General features: G+C 38.1%; 1 non-coding gene across 1 annotated transcript; it reads left to right on the top strand.

Moving 5' to 3' along the window:
• The first annotated feature begins 233 nt into the window (after window positions 1-233).
• Window positions 234-340, top strand: LOC138809272 (U6 spliceosomal RNA). Its single transcript, XR_011366769.1, has one exon. It is a non-coding gene; the product is annotated as a U6 spliceosomal RNA (small nuclear RNA).
• Window positions 341-5,782: the final 5,442 nt, after the last annotated feature.

The raw sequence follows: 5,782 nt of genomic DNA, 5'->3' as shown, positions 1-5,782 counted from the left end.
ACAGATGACTTGTATAGAATAACTGATTTCCTCTAGCTACACATCTCTTGAACAACTAATATACGGAATTATTTTGTTTTTGACATTATCAATCTTGACTTTATTCTTAAATGTGTGCTTATGTAAGAAATATATAGTTCTAAAATTTTCACGACAATACTTTTGAACTTACTTTTTGTTGAATTATCTAGTTTAAGAAAATCAATTACACTTTATATGTAAAAAAATGGTCTGTGCTCAATTTGGCAGCACATACACTAAAATTGGAACAATAGGCAGAAGATTAGCATGGGCCCTGCTCAAGGATGACATACAAATTCGTGAATCGGTCCACATTTTTACAACAGATGCTGGAGGGGCTGGGGAAAAAAGGGAACCCTACTGCATTCTTGGTGGGAGTGTAAACTTGTTCAACCACTTTGGAAAGTAGTATGGAGGTTCCTCAAAAGACTCAACATAGAGCTCCCCTATGACCCAGCAATCCCACTTTTGTGTATTTACCCAAATGTTTACAAACAAGACCACACTACAGCTACCAGCACGAATATTTTTATTGCAGCACTATTTACTATAGTTAAGATATGGAACCAACCCAAATGCCCCTCAGTAGATGAATGGATCAAGAAAATGAGGTATATATACACAATGGAATTCTATGCCTCCATCAGAAAGAATGATATTGCCCCATTTGTTAGGAAATGGAAAAACTTGGAAAAAATTCTATTATGCGAAATAAGCCAGTCCCAAAGAAACATAGGTCCCATGGTTTCCCTTATTTGCAGTATCTAGTATATGTCTTAGTCAAGCAGAAAAGTTCAGATAAGTTGATGTTAGGTAAATGAACCCTAATATATGTATTCACATGTTTTTTATTTCTTTCATGCAATTGATTTTAACACATTTATAAGATTATTTCTTTGTTGCTTTGTATGTCCCTCCCCCACAGAATAACCCCTGCTTTCACTGTATTTGATGTAGTTATAATTTGTGGAGGGGAAGGAGAAAAACAAATCGTTTAAATAGGGATACAGGAGGACCCATTGCAACAATGAGATGTACAAGTCGTTATGTCGAAAATAAACTTTACAACTTTGGTGGGGGTGGGGGAGCAGGGAAGATTGGGTGGGGGGGCAGGAGGAAGATGGGAAGGGATGGGAAGGGGAAACAAAGAAGGAGGCCACAATGCTTGATAAGAAATTTACTCATTATCTTGCCCATGTAATTGTAACCCCTCTGTACAGTATTTTCACACACACAAAAAAAGATTCCACATAGAGCTCCCCTATGACCCACCAATCCCACTTTTGGGCATTCACCGAAATGATCCACACAAACAAGACGATACTAAAACTACCAGCACAACTATGTTCATTGCAGCATTATTTACCATAGCTAAGATATAGAACAAACCCCGATGCCCCTCAGGAGATGAATGCATCAAGAAAATGGTGTGTGTGTGTGTGTGTGTGTGTGTGTGTGTGTGTGTGTGTGTGTGTGTGTGTGTGTGTGTGTGTGTGTATGGGAATTCTATCATCCATCAGAATGAATGACATCACCCAATTTGTTACGAAATGGAAAAAATGCAAGTCCAAAGAATCATAGGACCCATGGTATCCCTTATTAGCATTAAGTAAATATGTGTCTGGTATAAGCAGTAATGGTAAAAAAAAAAAAAAAAACTATGTGCATATGACTAGATAAGGTAATGTTAAGCTAAATGAACTTCAAGATAGGAACACGGGTGTTTTTTTTTTTCTTTCTTGCTGTTGTTTCTAACGTAATTATAACGTACAATGTGATTTTTTTAATCTTTATATGGTCCTTACACACAACATAACTCCTGTTTTCACTGTATTTGAAGTCATTGCGCCTGCATCTTGTATATACACTTCTCTAATTTGGGGAGGGAAAGGGAAAAAGCAAAATGCTTAAATAGGGATACAGGTTGACCCATTGTAACAATGAGATGCACAAGACACTGTTGAAAAACGAACTTTACAATTTAGGCCGGGTTGGAATGGGGGGTGGTGAGGAGTGTACTTGTGGAGGTGGAAGGGAAGGGATGGTGGGGGAAAAACAAAGGGGAGGTAACAATGCTTGATAGGAAATGTACTCATTACGTTGCTCATGTAACTGTAACCCCTCTGTACAGTATTTTTACAATAAAAAAGTTTAAAAATGTTCTCAGATGAAAGAGTTTATTTCTATTATTTTACCCATATAATATCGTTAACAAAGAAATGAATGCAGTACACTCACCAGAAGATATTTTGAATGTGTGTGTGTGTGTGTGTGTGTGTGTGTGCACATGCATGCTTGTGTGTGTGCATACATTATTGTTGGCATGCACAGAGTTTGAACTAAGGGCTTCAAGGACTCGCTAAGCCTTTCCTATCTAGATTGGTCAGCTAATATATTAGCTACATCTCCATTCCTGGCCCTTTTCTAGTTCATTTAAATTTTTGAAAAATAACCTTATGGTTTTTTTTTTTTTTTTTTTTTTTTTTGCCCTGATTGGCTTCCAACACTTATCCAGAGATGTCAAGCTCCTAAGTAGATATGCCGAGTGGACAGGATTAAAGGAGTGACCAACCAGCACATGGCTTTAAGAATCATTTTAAAAGTAGAAGAAACTTTACTTCACAAAGTCCTCTTTTATCATTTCCTACTTTTAAAGCATTTTGGAGTGATTATATTTGAAATTATTTCGTTTTGGGATTCTTGCAAGACAGTAACTGATGGTATGTAAAAGTTTTAGTGCTTTTAAAAAGGATACTAAAACTGTGGAACAGAAGAAATTTGGCTCTCTTTGGACCTCAATTTATAATCTCAGTTTGTGCATGATAACCCAATGTCACCAACACAGTCTGTGTTGAAGACAAAATGTGACAAAAAGCAATTACCATGAGCATAATTGTTATGTTAGTATTTATTGGACAATATGAATATTGAATTGAGACTATAAGAGAATCGAGAGATTTTACCTACCATTTTTGTATTGCTGAAAGGTTTTTGGAAACTTTGACTCATTTCCTTCCTCACTGTGTGTCTTTAGGCCATGCACTTAGTGCTTTTAATTATAATTTTCTCAACACTAATCTCCATCTTGATACACACAAAGGCCTGGATGAGCTGCCAGCTCCAACTCAGGCCTTGGGAGAAAACAAGACAGTCATTTAGCAAGTCAGAGGAACCTGCCCAGACCTACCAGGCTCAACCCCTCCCAGGAAATAGTCACCCACCCCAGGCAGAGGAAATTCTCCCCCCAGGAGTGGCTTTCTTCATTGGGTAAACAGAGCCACAGGCTGCCCCTCACTACAGCAGCCTAGACAATCAATTGAAATTCAGTAAACATAACCCTGAGAAAGGCTCGAGGCTGGATTCTGAGAATGTCTCAGAAGCTAGCCCCTCAGGGAAGAACTACTGTTTGCTGAAAGGCCTCAACTCAACCCAGAACCTAGCCTCATGTCATCATCTCCAAACTAGAGGTCACAGCCATCTCCCTCTTCTGCGATACTCAAAACAGATCCCTCTCCCACTGAACTAGCCTGGGAGGAGGATCACAAAATCCTGGGAAAAGCAGAGCATTTTTCAGCATGCCCAAACAAACTGACTTAATTAACCGATCAAGCCGCAGGAAAACCAAACACCACAAGCAGACCAGAGACTCCACCAAGAGACTGGTTATGGACACAAGGGAGATACAGAATAGACCTTTTTTTGTACCTTATTTTTAATTTTTTTTAACTTTAATTTTTAAAACTTTTTGTTTTATATTATTTTTTCCTCATATAAATTTTATTTTAGGTGTATATGTGTGTGCTTTTTTTTCTGTATTGACCTTTTGATCTTTTTCTTTTTCTTTCTTTTCTCATTATTTTCACTTCTTCTTTTTCATTCTTTTCTACATGACTTAATTGCTGTTCTGCTGAATCTCAAATATACCCATCATCGATTATTAGATCTTATCCTCCATTGTGTACACACTTAATCCAGAAATTTGTCAATTCAAAACCTCTTAGACTTAAATTCTTTAATAGCAGTATTACCTCTTTATAAACATATAATATTTTAAACATTTTCATTTTTCTAGTTGTTCATGTCTCCTTTCTATCCCTCCCTCCTCTCATCCCGTCCTCATTCTTCTCTGAATACTATTCCGTCAAACTTGCAGTTTTTAAGGGTTTCACTTTTTAATTGTAAATATTTGTTTTTCCATTGTTTTCTTCTCTCCCTTTTTTCTTTTTCTTCTTTTTTCTTATTCTTTCTTTCTTTTTCTTTTTTCCTTTTTTCCTCTCTCTGCTACCATTCTGTCCAATCCATTTCCCTCTTTGAGATGAGGACATGGTTAATTCAACTCTCCCTCATCTTCCCACATCCCTCTAATACTGTTTTTCCCCACATTTTCCCTAAACCTAATAATTTCTGGTTGCCAAATTCTCCTTTGCTATTCTTAGGCCATTAAGACATAGTTGTTTAATGTTCAATAGGTTGTATCTCTTGAGCAAGACTGTATCTGCAGCCTTTTGACTGTGCAACTACAGACTTTGTTTGATAGTTACCTATCAAACACTATTTTATAGTGTTCTAGCAAAAAACTGGTGTTATTCTCATCCCAAATGGGCGGAACAAGCTGGAAAAACACAAGAAAAATGGCAATCCCGGGGATCTCAACTCCCAGTCTTTACAATCAGGAGAGAGAAGAGATAATGAATAATGCAGAGGAGAGTTCCCAAAAAGCTCTACAAACACTGCATGTAAACAGTATAAATGAAAAGAGTGAAGACATGCAAAGGTCTCAGTGTGAGCATGATAGGGAGAGAGAGGAGGCAAACCAAAGATCAGTACAGGAGTCTCATGAGCATGAGGAAGCTACTTAAAGATTGATATAGGAATTTTCTGAGCAGATTGAGAACACTCAAAGAGAAATAAAGGAATTGCGTGAGCAGGTTCAGATCAGTCAAAGAGATAGATAACGATTACGTGAGCTGGCTGAGAACAGACAAAGAGCAAGTCAGCAATGGTGTGAACAGGCTGAGAACATACAATGAGAACTACAGGAAATGCATGAACGTGAGGTTGCTAATCAAAGAGAAATACAGGGACTGAGAGATAGGGCTGAGAATAGATAAATATCAATGGAGGCATTCATGGAATACAAAAACAGAGAGCTGAAAGAAATCAGGGAGACATGGGCTGGTAAGGGGGCTCAGTGATAGAGTGCTTGCCTTGCATGCATGAGGTCCTGGGTTCAATTCCTTAGCACCACATAAGCAAAAAGAAAAAAACCAGAAGGGGCGCTGTGGCTCAAGTGGTAGAGTGCTAGCCTTGAGCTGAAGAGCTGAGGGACAGCACCCAGGCCCAGAGTTCAAGCCCCATGACCTGACGCCTCCCCCCAAAAAAATCAGGGAGACCGGGAAGGGGATGCTCAGTGGAGCCAGTCAGAAGGAATGAGAGTCCAAGGAAACCATAACAAATCTACTAACTGATTTGAGAATAAACACGAAACATCAAATTAAGGAAGTAGAGAAGTTCTCACAAGATCTAAAACAAAGTTACAACAAAGAATTTGAAGCCATTAAAGCCGATCAATTAGAAGAGAAAAAACAAACAAAGTAGAAAATCTTGGCAGTATGTTAGACAATGCAGAAGATCAAAACTCGTGGATTTAAGACAACCTAGATACTATAGAGAAAGAACATACCATCCAAGACAAGTCCAAGAAATAAGATAGATCTATTTCAACACTTGGAAGACACCATCAGAAGGCCTAATGTGAGGA

Source organism: Dipodomys merriami, unplaced genomic scaffold (assembly GCF_024711535.1).
Source record: "Dipodomys merriami isolate MVZ:Mamm:240054 unplaced genomic scaffold, mDipMer1.0.p SCAF_1027, whole genome shotgun sequence".
Taxonomy (NCBI): Eukaryota; Metazoa; Chordata; class Mammalia; order Rodentia; family Heteromyidae; genus Dipodomys; species Dipodomys merriami.
The sequence above is the reverse complement of the archived record's forward strand: the minus strand, read 5'-3'. Positions and strand labels throughout refer to the sequence as shown.